Source organism: Stegodyphus dumicola, chromosome 6 (genome assembly GCF_044657685.1).
Source record: "Stegodyphus dumicola isolate Sdum_Otavi_A_Nest chromosome 6, ASM4465768v1".
NCBI classification, from domain to species: Eukaryota; Metazoa; Arthropoda; class Arachnida; order Araneae; family Eresidae; genus Stegodyphus; species Stegodyphus dumicola.
In genome coordinates, this window is record NC_140773.1 from 85461074 (window position 1) to 85471499 (window position 10426).

Consider the following 10426-nt stretch of genomic DNA (forward strand, 5'->3'; position numbering starts at 1 on the left):
AGTAAAGAACTGGAGGATCATATCTCACTTTCAAATGAAATAAGTTTAAATGAAATATAGCAAAAAATGTGTAGAATTTAATAGGCCATACAAGGAAGTCATGTGGTATCCATATCAGATTTTTTATTCTTATATGTTCATTAGAGATATATTTCTAATTTAATTAATTCAGTTCTCACCTAGCGGCAAAACAAAAATACATAAAAACTCAAAACATCTGCATTAAAAATTGTAAAATACAGAAAATCATAAACCACCAAACACAGTTAAAACAGTTAAAAGAACAATTTAAAATTAGAATTTCTAAGCAAAAATATGCAATTGGGACAGCGGGCACGAAAGCAGATTTTCCAATGTACAAAACTGAAAGTTTAATTCTGGTTCCGCTCGGCAAAAAGACATCGAAAGTGCAAAAACTGAATTCACTATCCTACTGAGTTTCAAATGTAAACAAATAGCGGTTCATTAGGCTTAACTCGCCACTTAAATTTTTAGATTGTTGATATTTCAACAACTATAGCATGCACATTAACTAAAAGTATAAAAACCTTAACCGGAATACAAAAACTGCATAATTCAATCACTTTTAAAGAAGAAATTGCACACTTTATCAAAATATAAGAATGAATAGCTCATCTTACCGAGCCAGGTTACAGAGTGAACAGCTTCAGTATAGTCCACCTTTAAAGTTTGGCGAATTTGTTTTGGCGCCAAATCCCATGAAAGACGTTGTTTTGAAAAATGGCCTCCATCTTGATTTCACCAGAAATCGTGAATAAGAGAAATAAATTTACGACTATTATACACGATTTTAAAAGAAAAAAAAAATGTTAAGGAATGATTAATGAAAATGATTAAGGCTAAAAGGATGTAATTTTAAAAACAATGCCGGAAAAACTTACCTTTGCTTGGCTTTTCCAAATGTTCTTTGCATCCAATCTTACCTTTGCATGGTATCTTACATTTTTCACAAGTTTTATCCTTCAATAATCCACAATCCATCAAAAATCCTCTAAAAAGTTCATACTCTCTTGTTAATTCATACATAAAATATCTGTTTGGAATGCCTGGCTTTTCCAAACTTTTACGCTTGTTTGAAAACGCCTACCTTAAATTTTCTTTTAAAATCTCTCGATACTTAATTACAACATCACTAACAGCAGGTTTAGAGCAATCCATAACTAAATGTAAAAATCTGATCTCCAAAACAGTTATTCTCCACAATATCTGAGCGTTAAACAATCGCCGAAAATAGTGTTACGAATTTTGTGTAAATAGTTAATTTTAGTACAATTCTAATTAAAAAATGTTGTATTTCCGCGTGCAATGCAGCCCGAGATAAATTTTAAGAGAAGCTATGCCGGAAAAGTAAGAATATATTGGCACGTGCATTTAACTATGAGTAAATGGATATCTCGGTAATTTGTATTGAAATTGAATAAATGTAACTAACTACTATATTAGTTGTAACCGTAATTCCATCGTTTTGTTTACATTTCGTTTGGCGAATAGTATGGGTTACCACATCATATCATTTATCGCCGCTCTTGGCGATATTTTTTGGTTAAAATTCTGGGTGGGCTATACTGAAGCTGTGCTCAGAGTGGGAATATATATATATATATATTTATGTAAGATAAAAAATATATAAATCAAAATTATAATTTAAACTAACGAATAAAACATTAATTCTCCCTCTCTGTTTTAAAAATCGTAATAACTTCTCTGAATTGCGTCATTTCTGGAACATTCTATGGCCTGCACAACGCACGCTGATGACGTAATAATTGTAAACTGAAACTTTTTAACTCAAACCAAAATCTTTCTATTCGTGTGCTTCTATCTTGCATAACTATGCACTTCAGCTGCACTCTCTGCCCTGCTTGGACGTAATTTTGCCATGCTGCTTCCTATTGCAATAATATCAAAAATGAAAATGTTTTTGAATAGTGCCAAGTGACTGTGGCCACAAACGTCAACTGGAAAATAAAAATGGAATTAAAACTTCCTCGACTGCCGATTTTTTTTAATATTACGAAGTCAACATATTAGCATAGTACGCAATCAGAATTCTTCAATATGGATCTAAGTACGCATCAACAGTGCCCCGGCTTTTCCTTGCTTTTATTTTATTGTAATTTTCAACCGATCGCGAGAAATTTCTACTAAATTCTGCTTCTCAAGATTTCTGGAAAGCAATAAGTGTATGTAATAACGGTTACAGCTAACACAGTAGTCAATTACATTTATTCAATTTTAAGTTCAAATTACCGAGATACCCAATTACTCAATGTTAAATGCGCTTGCCCCTGTATTTTTACTTTTCCGGCATAGCGTCCTCTTAAAACTTGTCTCGCGCTGCATTGCATGAAGAAATACAACGATTTTAATTATAATTCTGATAAAATTAGCTATCTAACTACAAAATTCCTAACAAGATATTTTCGTTAAAACTTGACAGGCGAAAATTTTCTTTATTACAACACTTCCTTTACTTCGTACAAGAAGTAAAAAAAAACTCAGCTCACTGGGCCGAGTAACAGAGTGGCTATATATATTAGGTCAGTCCGTAAATTTGTGAGCATCTTTTGGTAAATTTGTAAATAATATAAAAAATAAAATTTAACATTTTAATCAATTATATATTTTCCTCCATTATCTACAATATCTCGCCATCTTACAGGCAGCTATTTTATGCCATTGCTGTAGAAAGACTCTCGGTTTGATGCAAAAAATCTTGAAAGTTCATTGTGTACATCCTGCTTAGAATTGAATTTTTTTCCCAGTAAAAAATTTTGTAAGGCATGAAATAAGTGAAAATTACTTGGAGCAATATCTTGGGAGTAAGCGGGATGTGGCAAAAGCTCCCAATTAAACTCACTAATTTTTTGCAGCGTTGTTCGAGCCGTATGACTGGTTGAACTTCCTGTACCGCCATTAGAGGCTTAACAGGGCTTAGTGGAGCTGTTTAATTAAAGAAACATTGAGATCTAAAACAAGGCCTAAATCAAGCCCATTAAGCAGTAGAACTACCACCTTACTAAAATAACTTAAAATAGAATAAACAACTAAAATATGAACTTAAAGTCTAGAAACTGGTGAGATTTATCAGCTGCACCAACAAAAACAAATTATTACATACTTTGTAAAATATAACACATGTTACTTGCACGCATAAAAATATGTTTCTTACATATGCAAAGAAATAAAATAACAGCATATCATAAACATTCTAGTTTTCCTTTAAACAGACAGGGAAATTTTAAATACAATCAATATATAAATTCATTTCATTTACAGATACATAATTCATGAAATTTGACAATTTTAATTTAGTCTCTGTATTTTTACTTAGATCCTTTAGAGTATTAAATTTAGCAATATCTAGAATAAATCTTAAAGGTGCTCAATATCGACATTACTCATGCCACATGGACAGGCACAATTTTTAATCGAAAAACCTATTATAATAAAAGGCAAAGTGTCCATTGATTAGTTAAAGCTTGGTTTAGATACTTGTCACTTAGGCATCTTTTCTCACTTACAATTGAGATTAAATTATAAGTGAATCTTCCTTTAGAATCTGTGTCGTTCCACTTTGCTTGCCATAGAGTCAAACTTTTTCTTTTCTACAAGGATTTCAAACTGACAAAGGAAGTCTTTACTTCAGAATCAATAATTTGATTTTCAGTGGCAGCCTTTGCCAATCTATCTGCTAACTCGTTACCAATGGTACCAATATGAGCCAAAAGAGACGTCCAAAAGAGCCGTATGCGAGTTCGAGCCGTATGCGGTCTAGCGTTATCATGATGAAACAACACTTTCTTGATATTCACCAATCGCGAGCGTTTTTTGATCAGTTCTGAGTTTAGACGGCAAAGTTGTTCACTATAAACTTCTGAATTAATTGTTTGATTTGGTTCTAACAGTTCAAAACTTTCTGAAATAGGATTCATCATCAATGCTGCTTTTTCAACTTAAAATTTTTTAAACCATATCTGGGCAGTCCTTATCTGGGCCTTATCTGGGCAGTGCCATATCTGGGCAGACTAATAGTGTGTTTACCATGTACACTGTCAATTTTTATCGCTGCAAACCTGGCAGATTCACCACACGAAAATAAAAAATGTAATATAGCACGTTTGTACTGATTATCTATATTCATCTTCTATGGGTACTAAAATGCTTTCGATATTTACAAAAGTTGGTGATGAACTGAGTAATGCGTTCAAAATTGTATTGTTTTAGTAAATGCGTCGTAGTGAATTCCACGCATACTCTTAATGCGCATGAAATTATGGACTAACCCGATATATATATATATATATATATACTTTTAGCGCTGCCGGCTTGCCTCCGAAAAGGAAGGGGGCACAGCTGCACGTTTTAGCAGTCCCCATATACGAAATTCCAGCGTTCTGAGGCTACTCGTTTCTGAATGATGTGAGATACATACGTAACGTACGTACGTACCAACGTCACCAAAAAAAAAAAAAAAAAAAAAAAAAAAACCCTCTTCTGAATCCATTTTAAGTCCATTTAAAAATCTGGTTTGGAAAAAAGAGACCTTTATTTTGCCTGTACATACAAGATATCAAGCAAAAACAAAGTTTGGATGGTTTCCAGAGCTAGCAAATTGGTTATTTTCGTTGAAATATAGTACAGGAAATTTCTCGCGATTACAGTACTTCCTTTACTTCGCACAAGGAGGCAAAAATGTGGAAAAAAATATTTTAAAAGAACAAAAAATTTACATTTAAAAAAAATTAAAACCAATTAAAATTAAAATAAATCTGCGTTTGTGGTAAACAAAAAAGTAAAGGAGAAAAAATTAACTTGCGAAAATAAATATTACTTTCGTAAAATAATTAAAATGAAAATGCGAAAACAACTGTTTCAAAATAAAAAGCGAAATGAAAAAATTAAACATGTAAAAGTAAGTATTACTTTTGTAAAATAAAAAATTTAAACGTAAAATATTTTTTATAGTAAAAAAAGTGAAAAGGAATAAAATTTGGAAAAAAAATGAACTTTTCTAAAATAAAAAGTAAGTGAAAAGAAATGTAAAAGTAAATTTAGTTTTGTAGAAAAACATAAACTTGCGAAAATTAAAAATAAAATTTACGTAATTAAAAAGCCAAAAAAAGCATGGAATGAAACAAAAATAAATTTAATTTCTTAAAAAAAGAGAAAAAAAGGAAAACAATAAAAACAATAGCTTGTAAAATAAAAAGGGAAATTAATAATGTGGAGAAAATCTTATATTTAAAACAGTAAAAGAAAAAAAAAATTAAAGTAATGATTAGGAAAGCCAAAATAAATCTTATGTTCATTTCAAGAAACAAATACGCTCATTGGTTGAAATTGGAAGGATAATGTTAGCAAAAATCTGATTGGCTGTTAAGATTGTATTCGCTCGCCTTCGTGGAAGCACAAAAATGTGAAGCGAATTTCATGTCAAGGCAGGTTCACGCATATCACGCAGGTCACGTCATGCACCAGCCCAGTGACATCATCGTGATTTCCGCATGGACCTTATAAGAAATAGACTAACCCAAACGGGTTTTCTCCCTCGTCTGAGGCGTTGCCGGCTGTCACCTTGATCACATCCGGAGGAGTAGGGACGACTTGCAGAAATTTAACATTGGTTGCCTATTGCAGCGTGTATAATTGTCAAGAAAAAGCTGGTTGTAGCGGCTCATTTCACAAATTAGAATTTCTACATATTTTTATTTTTAAAATTGAGAATGATTTTTAAAAGTTTAGCATATTTATCAAGCATTAATTAACGTTCCAAATAATTATAAAGCTACTGCATGCTTTCAGGACTGGATATTTTTTTAGCTTTTCCTATGCTGTAAGGAAATTTGTAACTACTTCTTTTAGAAAATTAAATTTTAAATCTGAACTAATAGAAAATTTCGAACAACCAATTTTCTCTTGCAATTTTTATGCTTTGTAAATAAGTAAAAAATATACTAAAATATTTCAAAACGACCTTTTAAAAGTTGTGTTTAAAAATTCTAAATTGTGATGCTTTTTTAAAATTATAGATGAGTATTATAGCACAATTTCTATAAAGGAATTTTATTTCAATTATATTTCATAATACACCACAGTGATAAACGCTTTTGACGCATAGTGATGAGAATATGATAGTCACAGTTTTTTTCAAATCAAATTTAATATATCTCATTAAAGCATTTTTTAGTGCATTTTGCGCAATTTTTTCACGCGGAATTCTTATATAAACATCTTTATTTTCGTAAAAACTCTAAGCACAAACTTTATGAACTTACTTTTGCGTACAAATAAAGTAAAACTAAACAAGATTGATAGTACATGATACTTTTAAAACAAATAAGATAAAATTAAACAAGATCTGATAATTTTTTTTTAATTTTATGAGAATTTTCAGGCATTTTAAACCTATTAGAACATTACAAGACGATCATTTATTTGATTATATATGCATTAATTATTAATATTACCAGATGATCATAAAGATGATTATTTATGTTGATAATTCATAAAATTCGGAGCATAAACTTTTCTGAGTGTAATGGGAAAAAAAAAAGATAAAATCTGGAAGCACTCAGATTTTATATTACACCCAAATGGATCTTTTTTTAATGTTTTGTGTGTTACCTTTATTTATTGAATATATGTTTTTCGCACGTAAACTACATAAAATTCAATTCAACAGCAATATCACAAAACATTTGAAAACAGCATATCTTTAAAATTTCCGCGCTGGAAATAAAATTCTTATTTTCTACACAGCGTTGCCATTACACGCTTTGAAATCGTTGAGTTTGTTAATCAAAAATACGTTAAAGTTTTACAAAATATGAAATGGAATAAAACAAATTCGAAACTCGGCCGTCCAGGTGCAAATGTTCAGGTGCACATGTATTCATACAGATTCTTCATTATTTAATTTCTTTAAATATAATGCACGGCGATAATATTTGGTGGCAACAATTTGCAAAATGAAAAGGACATCTATAGTGAAACAGCGCAAAATGCTGTTTCGAAACTAATAGCCTTTCTGGGCTACTGCTCCTTTCGGGCTAATAAATCAAATTTACACTAAATAAAAAAAAAATATTATGCAGAACTAGAAATAATTTTGGAAACAATCACTATAAAATATTAGCACAATTAATTATTATAGTTAACTACTCTTTTAACATTAGAATAAATGTATAAAAATTATTAAGGTTAAAAGTGTTTATCACTATGATGTATTTTGAAATACTATAATTGCAATAAACTCCTTTATAGAAATTATGCTATAATATTCACCTATAATTTTAAAAAAGCAGCATAATTTAGATTTTTAAACAAAAACTTTCAAAAATTCATTTTTAAGTATTTTAGTATTTTTTACTTATTTAGATTATTAAAGGCATAAAAATTCTAAGAGAAAATTGTTTGTTTGAAATTTTCTATTAGTTCAGACTTAAAATATTATTTTCTAAAAGAAGTAGTTACAGATTTCCTTACAGCATAGGAAAAGCTAAAAATATATATATATATATATCCAGGCCTGTAAGGATGCAACAGCTTTATAATAATTTGGAACGTTAATTATGCTTGATAAATATGCTTAATTTCTAAAAATCAACCTCGGTTTAAAAAAATGAAAACATGTAAAAACTCTAATTTGAGAAATGAGGCGCTACAACTAACTTTTTCTTGACAATTATATACGCTGCAATAGCCAACCATTGTTAGGTTTCTGTAAATCGTCCCTACTCCTACGGATATAGTTAAGGGGACAGCCGGGAATGCGTTAGACGAGGGAGAAAACCCATTTGGGTTGGTCTATTTGTAATAAGGTCCATGGGTTTCCGCTGCACGAGCTCAAATAAACAAAGAGGTGGAACAAGGTGAAGTATGTGTTTCCAATGCGAGAGGTGAGTTCAATCCCAGCTTTTCTAAAATTCAAGGAAAATGTTACTGAATTAAATAATGGATCCAATTAAAAATAAAGAGAGATTAAGTAATTAAAAATAATGACGTATTAAATAATTAAAATTAATTACCTATTAAATCATTATAAATAATTAAAAGAGTATTAATTAAAAAATAATAGTAGTTTAAATAATTTTAAAAATAAAAAAAATTAGAGGTTTCAGATTTTAAATTACGTCTAAAGAGAAATTTTTTAACGTTTTGTTTGTTACCTTTATTTATTAAATATCATATTCTTTGCACTTAAATCACAAAATTCAGTTCAACAATATAGTTATCACTAAATTCGCTATAATTGCTGTTCCAGTAGCTAAATTGCTTTTACATCACCGGACATCGACTACTGTAGTAACTGACGTGAATTTTAGTATATGCGCGAGGCTCATCACTCAGCATTTCACGAGATTTATTCTCATTTAAGAACTATGCCATATTATGTTAGGGAAGTTATTATGTTAGGGAAGTTATGCCATTCCATACGTAGCTATACACAGGATGTGATTATTTGCCCGGGTGCCTGATAGTATGTGTGCGTAACACCTGAGCCTTCAACAGCAATGTCGCAAAATAATTTTCAAATGAGCATATCTTTTCCGATACACAGTTCCGCGCGCTAGAGAAAAAGGTCCCCCCCCCGTAGAGTGTTGCCATTGCTCGCTTTTAAATCGTTGAATTTGTTAATAAAAAATTCGTTAAAGTTTTACAAAATATGAAATCGATAATAAAACAAATTCCAAATTTCAAATTTGGTATTTCCAGATGCCCATATTCGCAGTAGGATTACGTTATTCAAAATTGGATGGCTCTAGATACCGTTCTTTTATCACAATGCGAGAAACATGCATACATTTATGCAGATTCTTCATTATTTAATTTCTTCAAATATAGTAGAGGGCGATAATATTTGGTGGCAACGATTTGAAAAGTGATACAGCTCTTTAAAGTTTTCAACGTAAAATCGCAAAAGAAAACAATAGTACTTCAGGGACAAAGCCCTGCAGCGGTAGTCCCAAACAGGCGATACAAACGATACAAACACAAAAACTCTAGAGAAAAACCGCCAATTGGCGAAACAGTAAACAAAGAAAGTAAACCTGTATGGCAACCCTACAGGCTAACTGGGAGAGACAGGTTTTTCCCTGCAGTTCTGTGTTCACTTTTCAATCTGTGCTCAGTCAGTCTGCTAACGACTTACTTCACCGGAATATGTAAACTTCGGCATCCGTGTCTGTGTTGGGACTGTGCTCTATCTTAAGCCATTATAATGTATCTATGTTACTTTTCCTGATTAAATCTCATTATTAATTCTATATGCCTATCTCAATTACAATTGCTATTTTTCTAAGTAATGTTATCATTACTTTTGTAGGCACGTGTTGTTATGGTTCATTACATCGAAAGAAATGCTCCTCGTGTGCCTAGTAAACTGCGTAGGTTAAGCTGTAAATTATACGAAGCAGTAAAAAGAGAATTTCAATTTATGATGGATCAAGGTATTTGTCATCAAAATCGGCATGGTCATCACGTCTTCATGCAGTTTCTAAAAGTTTGGGCGACATACGGCCAGTAAGAGACTACCGAAAATTAAACGCGTGCGCCGAACCCGACAGATATCTTTTCCCGCATTTGCAAGACTTTAATAATACGCATTCTTTCAAATTCATTTTAATAATACGCATTCTTTCAAAAATCGATATCGTTCGGGAATATCATCATATACCAAAAACTGCAGTTTGCACCCCATTTGGTCATTTTGAATTTCCGTTTTTAAATTTCGGACTGTGCGAAGCAGCTCAAACCTTTCAAAGCTTTATGAACGAAATTCTTGGAGACCTAAAATTTGCCTATGTCTACTTAGATGATATTTTCATATTTAGTGATACAGAAGATTATCATAAATCTCACTTACTTACTGTTTTTGAATGATTAACTTCATATGGATTGACAACGAACGCTTCGAAATGTGTTTTTGGCCTTCCCGAAACATCTTTATCTATCTCAATTACGATTGCTATTTGCGCCTCTGACGAACAAAGTTGAACCAATACTTAACTACGCACTTCCTAAAACGGTAAAAGATTTGCAAAGATTCTTAGAATTTTTAAACTTTTACCGTCGACTTTTACTCAACGTAGCTCAGAATTAAATACATTTAACTTCGTATTTAAATGGGTCTAAGAAAAATGATAAGACAATCCTGAATTTGTCTGAGGAAGCGTGGACCGAATTTTAAAATTCCAAACACTTAATCGCGAATGTGGTTCTTTTAGCGCACCCGAAGAAAAGATACCCAGTTGGTTTTACAGGTCGATGCGTCAGACTTCGCGATCGGCGGAACACTATCACAAATAAGTTGATAGAAATTTACAGCCTCTCGCATTTTTCTCACGAAAGCTTTCGCAAACAGAAAGGAGCCATAGTGCGTATGATCGGGAGCTATGGGCAG